Raw genomic sequence first — 9772 nt, forward strand, 5'->3', positions numbered from 1 at the left:
TTGCATGCTTGTCGCATTGCATTATGTTAGCATGCATTGCATTGAGTTTGCATGCCTTGCATTGCATTGTGTTTGGATAGGGTGTTAGTCCAAACACAAGAGACGAGGGACGTTTCATACTTGAAGTGATGAAACGTGCTTCATTTCTCGGTCGCCAACCCTCTTGATCATGCATGATGGAGGTTGAGGCTTTATGTGTTATTTGTGCATTCATTCACATTGATTCGTGCAATCTTGGCTTTTCGGCCACCTTGCATTGTGATGCATGGTTGGTGGCTCGAGAGACAAGAATTACACTCTCTTGAGCTTGAGAAATTATATGGAGAGTGGTTGTGCACATATATCTTGCAAATACACTGTCGTGCCCCTTCTTGTTCTCTCTTGCAGCAAACTGGAGAAGTGCAGAATTTTCTGGTCGGCAGACCAATAAAAGTGGCTGGCCGGCCACTTTTTTTGGTCTGCAGCAAAGGTAAGTGGTCAACAGGTGGTTGGCAACACCAATAAGTGGTCGGTAATGCTCCTGGAGGTCTTCATGATGAAGCAGAAGCTATCTGGAGGTTTGTACAGTTCTGAAAACAAATGCAAACAAAGGCAAGTTGGCGCATCGCGATGGATTTCCGAACGAAGCGACCGAGCATGCATGTGCTTCTCGCTCCGAGGCCCCTTCTATTTTCTTTACTTAGTTTCTTTGCTTAAGCTAGCTAATGCATTGGTTTTTGTACTTAAGTAGTTAATGCGATTAGCTATTCATTTGTATTTAATTAGCTAGTGTAGTTAACTAATTAGCTTGTTTTGTAATAATTAGTTAACTTGTTAGTTAATTAGTTCTGTTTTGCAATAATTAGTTTAATTAGCTTAGATTAGCTAGTTAGCTTATTATTCAGACCCTCCGTCGAGACGGCACAATTGTTGTAATAAGCGTGCGTGTGTGTGATGCATGTCTTCCAACCCCCATTTCTTTTTCCCTTTTATTTATCAGCTTTCGATGGTTAGTTTTAGGGCATGTTTCAATTAGCATCCTTATGCTTGCATGCGTGCACCCATTCATCTGTCTTACATGCACCGGGCTGGGCACATCACACAAACTACATTGTATTTCAATTCCTATTTGAATACATGTATCAAGTATTGCATTCACATGACATCTTAAAATAGCCGAGCCTATCTTAGTTGCATTTTGCATTTGTTGCATTAGGCATTCTTGACATAGCTAGGATCATGCATTGATTACTAACTAGTTTCCTTTTTTGGCTCGGAGTACTAGGTAAGCTTTTACACTTTAGCATACTGCCTGAGATGTGTATGTTGCCATGTTCAGCATGCTTGCTATGAGGCTATGTGCTTAACTGCTATAACTACTTGAATGCCTGTGGTGGAGGTTTGATTGCCTGAATTGGAACAACTCGATGATTGTTAGTCTTAAGCCCACTTGAAGTGGCAAAATCATGTTTTTTCTAAAGCCCACTTGAGGGTGGAAAATCCACGTCTTAGCCTGCTTGCGAGTAGCACCTTTCAAACAATTTTTAAACAAACCAACATGAGATGTTTTGTTCTAACTTGAGTAATTTAGTCTATACTTGTGTGTTGTGCGCATCACATAGTAATGTTAGCTAATAAACTGGAATAAGAACACATGTGTTTCTGTAACAACCCTCACTTCTGATTAGTGTTAAACTGTGATCAAGCATGATAAGTAATTGATTAAGATGAAATCCTGAATTGATTGCATGAGTGTATTGTTTAATTGCATTTCTATCTGTTGAACCACAGAATGATCTGTTCATGTTTTGGTTTCGTATTGCGAATTGAAAACCTCATCGGCGACCGATTCAGAAATTGATTAGTATTTTATGCTAATTAGGATTTATGTGTTTTTATGGTAGGTTTAATTAAAATTTGATTTGGAATGATTAAATTAGAATAAATGAAGTTAAATCACATTAGTTCAAGTAAATTACCTTATCGCCATTAAGTGGATAATTCTAGGCCATTGTTTATTCTCATTAATACATGTTGGCACACCTCTTTGCATCCATCTTCTTGCCAAACCAAGAGAGAGAGGGAGAGTAGGAGAAAAACTTGATTTAATCAAGAGTTGCTTGGAAAATAAGAGGAATTGAAGGAGATTTGCAAAATTGAGCCAATATACTTGGAATTCAAGACCAAAGGTAGGAAACTCACCCTCCTAATTATGAATTTGAATTGTCACATGCATGGTTCAGGGTAAATTAATGATTTGAGTCAAGAATTAATTTAAAGTGTTGTTTTGAGAGTGATTTCATGCATGCATGTCCATATCATAGAATTTTGAGGTTGTTTTCATGAAATCCATACATGCATGTTCATATTTTGGTTATAGTCCATGAATTCACCATAGTTTTGAGCTCAATCTTGCATTTGATCATATTTTAGAGCATTAAAATTCATAAGGACTCATACATGTTATGTTCTTGCATTGTTCTTCAAGTTTCTTTGAAATTGGTGTTTAATTGGCTTACCTCTGGGCTTGATTTTACAAAATTGATCTTCAAAACATGTTGTAGTATGAGTTTTCAAGTGTTTTCCATAAAATTGGCCCAAAAGGTTGAGTTTTGATATGTTTGATTGTTGGTTTGAGCTTTGGGAGCAAATCTGGAAATTTCAGATTTTGGCTTCCACGCTTGAGCGAAGGATTCCACGCTCGAGTGACCACCTTTTGTTCAGAGCTCCGCTCGAGCGACAGAATGCTGTCCTGAGCGTAGATCGCAAGCTCTCAGGTTCTTTGCGTATGTAGACGCACGCTCGAGCAACAAGACCTACGCTCGAGCGAGGAACTGTGTCTCACACTCGAGCGAGCATCGAGCGAGTATCGAGCGGGGATTTTCAACATCCAGTACTTTTCATGTTTTTACAGATCGCTCGAGCGAGGGAGTCTACGCTCGAGCGACCCCTCTGTTTTGGTAAGCTCACTCGAGCGTAGAAAGCCACGCTCGAGCGAGACACCTGTTTCAACAAAAATTTGAAAAGTGTTTTAAAGTACATTTTTACATCCTTATTCCATCCTAGGCATTCCTAGGCCAAGTTTAAGGCATCTTATTGAGGATAATATTATAGAACCACACCGAGTCAAGTTAAGGGGCTAAGTTATTAATCCCAAGTGTGTAACTTAGTGTGTGTTCGTTCTGTAACTGTGTAAGGTTGGCACCCGAGGACGCTGACTAGCCTGTCTTTAGCCCAGTGCTCTGTGAGTAACAATGTTGTAAAGATATGTTCAATTATAATTATTTCTGAACGATTGACTGTACCGCTTTCTGAAATGACATTACTTACTAAATGAATGTTTGTCCTATTTGTAAACTGTACTCGTGGCATCCATAGTAACTTACTGTTACTGTACTGTTACTGCTACTGTTACAGAGATCTCTGTTAGTTCCAATGTTTGGAACTACTATTGTTCACTGTTCTGATGGCCATCAACTGACTGTTCGGTCTATTAAGACCTACTATACTGTTTTGCTATTGGACGTACCATGTATGACTATTATGAATTCTAATGACTGATATGGCATGAAATATAAGCCACTGATTGAATAACTGATTTACTGATGCAAATGACCGTTTTAATTAATGAAAGGACATTCATTCTTAACCCCTTTACGCATATGTTATTCACTGGGCTTTAGCTTACTGTTTATATTTATATGTAGGTGTCCAGGCACCGGACCAAAGCTAGGAGCGTCAAGTTAAGCTCTCGTTTTGTCAAGCCAACCATCGTGCCTCACTTCGAGGCTCCGAGTTAGTTCAAGCTAAGGCTGTTTTGGGGTGTTCAAAATCACCCTTCTGTCTCTGTTTTGTACCGACTGAATAAGTTTCGACTGTACAGTTATGGTGAAAGGACTTGGTCCCTCACCTGGATGTTTGTGTATATGATGTATGTACATATATTTTGGTTATGAATGTGACTTGTTCATAAAAGTCTTTTTGCATTTAGATTTTCGCAGCTCATTGGACATTTTTTTATTTACTGTTTGGCTTCTGCCAGCCCTTACTCTCTATTACTGTCATTACTGTTAAGCAGGCCTTTGGTAATCACGGATTACTGGCCGGTTGCGATGCTAAACCCATAGGGGCGGGTTTGGTTCGTGACAGTTTCCAAAAACATATCATGTTAGTAGAGGCCGATCCTTTGATCGGGCGAGCGGGGGTGCTCATTACATTACCTTCCCCTCTCGTACCCAAGTTCCTGAGCCGAAGCAACTTCGGTGATGACGGACACGTGGCCTTAGGCACGAGTCAGGGTTTCCTAAATTTTCCCATATGGGAGTCAAATTTTGTTGGATCAATAGGGACGAATGGATGAGTCCAGTCCGGGACATAATCTTTATTCGGTATTGATCCTAGTCAATTGAAGAGCCAAATAAAATAATTGACTTTCCAATAAGTAGAGCAAAGGCCGAATATAAGTACATGTAAAGGATCGAGCATGGGCCTGGCCCTAGGGCCCAAAGAGAATAATATAAATACAGGATCATCAGTCAGAGAAAGGTATGTGAGAACCATTACGCTTAACTTAAAATACAAGTAATCCAGAGTGTAGAGATTGACTTGCTCGTCGGATTGCTAATTCTGGCACCCCCGACCGGAGTGTTTATTCCTTTTCATGTGATTAGCTGGGGATCACGAGCATCCCCCAGGATCAGAAGAGTATTTCCAAATCACTTCCCCACAATTGGCGCCGTCTGTGAGAATACTCAAGCACATCCATGGCAGGCGTGACGAAAGATCCTCCGGCAGTCATTGTCGACGCTACACCACAAGATGAAACCATTCCAAGCAATATGCTTGGGCCAGAGAATATCACTGCAAGAAGGGCCTTGAACTTCGGTTCACCATCGACATCAGCACAAAAGGCAATGCAAGCGATTATGGAGCAAGCAAAGCAAAACGAACAGAGATTGAAGAACATGATCGCTGAGCACGAACGTCTCTGTCAGGATTGGCCTTCGAAGTAGCAAAGTCCAAACAAGCTGTACGCCAAGATCCGGAATGACCTCTGAGGACAGGTGGTCGACGACCTCGAGCCTGACAACAGGACACTGATAGTGACTCTAACACGTTATCCCCGGAGCCCAAAAGGAAGGGTCGACTCGAAGCTACCAGTTCTTCTGAAGAGAGTGTATGTATAAGGCATAAGTGAAGAAGGAACAGTTCAGACGAAGAAGACCAGCATGATCCCTTTGTACGACGGATCGCAAGGGTGGTCCTACCCAAAATGTTCAAAGCTCCGTCGTTCACCCTCTATGATGGAAAATCAGCCCCACCGATCACATCCATCACTATAAACAAGCCATGACATTGCATGCAGACGACGAGGCCCTTATGTGCCGAATATTTTCCAGCAGTTTGGGACCATTGGCTGTCAGGTAGTATTATAAACTGGAGCCAGCTTCGATCAAGAGCTTCCATCAATTACAGAAATCCTTCAAGGCCAGATTCATCACCAATGAGGTCCAACCGAAACAAGCCGGCTCTCTCTGGGCATTGCAGATCTAGCCAGGAGAAACACTAAGAACGTATTCGGCATGTTACTGGGAGTGCTTTAATCTTGTTGATGACACTTGCAACGACTCCATGGCCATCACCGCCTTCAAAATGGGTTTGCATCCTGACAGTGCTCTCCGCAGCTCCTTGACTAGAAGACTCCCCAAAACAATTTGGTCGTTAATGAAGAAAGTTAAGGAATACTGCAAAATAGAGGATGATGCCTTGCGGGTTAAAGCCGGAAACGTAGCCAACAAGATGGCCCCTTCTGAAATTGCTTAGCCAATAAGTTCCGTACCACCTCAAAGCCTCAAACCGCGGCATCGGGCTAAACGGGACAAGAGATGGGATTCTCGCCGATCGAGCGACCAATGCCCCCACTAAGCAAATGAACAACTGCAAGTCGATGGCAGGCGCATGAGGTATGTCGACAAGAAATACACAGAGTTGTCAGAGTCGATCAGCGTGGTTATGTCCAAAGTCCAACACCTTCCGTTCTTCAAATGGCCGTCCAAAATGGTGGGACCTCCTGAAACGAGAAGATGGGATAAGCTGTGCGAGTATCACAAGGATCACAACCATGATACTGAGAGTTGTTACGCATTGAAGGACCACCTGGAGGAATTGGTACAAAATGGTCGGCTACAATAACACATCCAAAAAGGCAACTCAACCAAAGCAATAGCCTTAAGATAGGATTTCCCTCCACTCGGCGTGATCCACATGATATACAGCCTGCCAATGTCATCTGCGGTGCATACGATTCAGTCGAATCCCGACCCTCAAAATCAACTCACTCCGGCTAAATGGCCCCATGAGGCTGCGGGCATTGCTTTTGATGATTCAGATTTGGCCGGAGTGACACTTTCCCACATCGATCCCTTGGTGATCGAGTTACGCATAAACCGATTTACCGTTGAGCGTGTACTCATTGATCCGGGGAGCATATCAGAAGTCATGTATTACAAGACATTCACCAAACTCGACTTCTCTGAATCAGATCTCTCTCTGGCTCTTTATCCACTATTCGGCTTCAACACCAATCCAGAATACCCGTTGGGAAAAATCACACTACCCATCCGAGCGGGCTCCCGAACAGTGGATATAGGATTCTTGGTCGTCAAGCTGCCATCGCCGTATAATCTCATTATGGGGCGAACTTGGTTGCACACTATGTAGGCCGTGCCAAGCACCTATCATCAGCTGCTACGCTTCTCGACAGAACGCGACATTGAGCAAATCCGTGGCTCCCAGAAGTCAACACATGCATGCTATCTCCTTACTGGAAAGACGCCAAAGGAGTTGCAAGTGAATTCTATTGAGGTGCTAGATCAGGAGAGCCTCGACGATGTTGGGTGGCTCCCAAGTGAAAAGGCCATGGAAGCCCTAGATCGAGTTGAAATCGATCGAAACCCAGACAAGTTCTTCATGGTCAGCGCCTCCCTGAATCAAGCCGACAGGCAGCAGCTAATTTCCTTCCTGCTCAGCAACCTTGATATCTTTGCATGGACTCCATACGAGATGTCGGGTATAGATCCGTCTGTCTCACAACACCATTTGAATGTTGACCCTAAACGCAAGCCGATCATTCAGAAAAGCCAGCGATCAGCCGCAGAACACACTGTTGTCGTTGTTGAGGAGGTTAACAGGTTGCTTAACGCCGAGGCAATCAGGGAAGTGACCTACCCTACATGGCTCTCTAATACTGTGGTCGTGAAGAAGAAAAATGGGACTTGGTGAGTGTGCGTTGATTTCACGGACCTAAACAAAGCCTGCCCCAAGGATTGTTTTCCCCTACCCAGAATTGACCAACTTGTAGATGCGACGGCACGCCATCAGCGTATGAGCTTCCTCAATGCTTACAGAGGTTACCATCAAATCGCTACGCATCTGGAGGACCAACACAAAACTGCGTTTTTCACCCCAAGAGGAACCTACTGCTATAAGGTTATGCCTTTTGGGATGAAGAATGCGGGGCAACTTACCAAAGACTAGTCACTGCCATGTTCAAGGAGCAACTCGGCCAGACTATGGAACTATACATTGATGACATGGTGGTCAAGTCCAAAGAAGAGAAAACTCATCTAGCCGATCTGGAAGAGACATTCGACATTTTACGCAAATACAAAATGAAGCTAAACGCTTTAAAATGTGCATTTGGGATCGGCTCTGGCAAATTCTTGGGTTACATTGTCAACCACCGAGGAATCGAAGCCAACCCGAGGCAAATCACAGCAATCTTGGAGCTCGGCTCCCCTTGTTCAGTTAAAGAGGTTCAAAAGTTGATGGGGATGGCCGCCGCACTCAACAAGTTCATCAGTCGGTCCACAGATCGCTGCCGACAATTCTTTCATACACTACGGCAAGGCAAGGCAAGGCTTTTGAATGGTCCGGCGAGTGCGAAGCTACTTTCAACGACCTCAAGACCTACCTCCGATCAGTTCCACTCTTGACAACACCTTCGGCAGGTGACCCGCTCATTTTGTATCTGGCAGTTTCCGACCGGGCCGTCAATGCCGTACTAATAAAGGAAAAGCTAGGGGAGCAGTGGCCAGTGTATTATGTGAGCAAGGCAATGGTTGACACCGAAACACGCTACCTTCCACTGGAAAAACTCATCCTAGCCCTAGTCATGACGGCAAGAAAACTGATGCATTACTTCCAAGGGCATAGCATTGGGGTACTAACAGATTATCCCCTCCGATCAGTACTACGTAGTACAGAAGCATTAGGACATGTTTCAAAGTGGGCTCTTGAACTCGGCCAGTATGATATTCAGTTTCTACCTAGAACCTCAATCAAGGGACAGGTGCTTGCCGACTTTGTCGCCGAATTCACTGGGGGTCTTGCCAACTTCAAGTCTGATGAAATTCGACCAAAGCCGAACTGGAGAATTTATGTTGGGGACATTTGGCAGTTTTACTATGATGGATCATCCAATCAATGGGGCAGTGGAGTCGGAGTAGTAATCATGGCTCCCGACGGTGTAATAATTGAGCAGGCCATCAAGCTCGGCTTCAAAGCATCAAATAATGAAGCTGAATACAAAGCCCTTCTAACCGGTTTGCGGAATGCACATCTTATGGGTACTCGGCGTTTGCTTGTATTTTGTGATTCAAAACTGGTGATCAATCAGCTAAAGGAGGAGTACGCGGCAAGAAATGACCGTATGGCGGCTTACATGAAAACGACTAACTCCTTGCTGGTAAAATTTGACCATCATGAATTGAATCAAATAACACGTGATCAGAACACACATGCAGATGCCCTGGCTTGCCTAGCCTCTGCCATTAACTCAGAGATTAAACGGACCATTGAAGTGGGTTTCATCCCAGAGCCGAGCATTGGCCCTTCAGAGGAAGTCCAGGTCAATGTCATAGAACTGGACCGAGTTGGATGGATCCCATTGCTACATTCTTGTCTTTCGAGCAGCTCCTAGAGGACAAGAAAGAAGCACACAAGCTGCGAAACGAAGCCCTGCGATACTACTTGGATCCGCAAGGAAAGCTTTATAAAAAATCCCTTTTTGGTCCATATTTGGAATGCGTGCATCCAGACAAAGTCAAAAAGCTTCTAACTGAAATACACGAGGGCAGTTGTGGCGCCCATTCTGGCCGGCGCTCTTTGACAATGAGAGCCGATGTCGAATGTTACGTGAAAAAGTGTGAACAGTGCCAGAAGTTCTCTCATTTGACCCACCTGCCTGCGGAAGAGCTAAGCTCCATAACCAGTCCTTGGCCATTCGCCCAATGGGGACTTGACATCGTCGGACCACTGCCTCGTGCCCCGGGTAACAAGCGATTCTTGATTGTCGCAACAGATTATTTTACATAATGGATAGAAACAAAGGCACTAACACATATCCGAGATAATGACATGAAGCGTTTCGTTTGGCGAAATATCATAACACGATTCGACATTCCAAGAGCACTTATCTCAGACAACGGCACCCAGTTTGATTGTGGCGTCTACCAAGAGTTGTGCAGCAAGTATGGTATTCGGCCTTACTTTTCCACGCCGGCTTATCCACAAAGCAATGGTCAAGCTGAAACCTCTAACAAATCCATCTTGGACGGTATCAAGAAGAGGCTGGAAAAGGCTAAAGGCAAATGGGTCGAAGAATTGCCGAGTGTATTGTGGGCTCATCGAACTATGACGAGGCAATCCACTGGGGAAATGCCGTTTGCTTTATGCTTTGAAACCCAGGCGATCATACCCCTGGAGATCGGCCACCCAACCCTGAAATCGTAAG

The sequence above is a fragment of the Camellia sinensis genome, chromosome 1, assembly GCF_055761805.1.
Source record: "Camellia sinensis isolate YWXY chromosome 1, ASM5576180v1, whole genome shotgun sequence".
Taxonomy (NCBI): domain Eukaryota; kingdom Viridiplantae; phylum Streptophyta; class Magnoliopsida; order Ericales; family Theaceae; genus Camellia; species Camellia sinensis.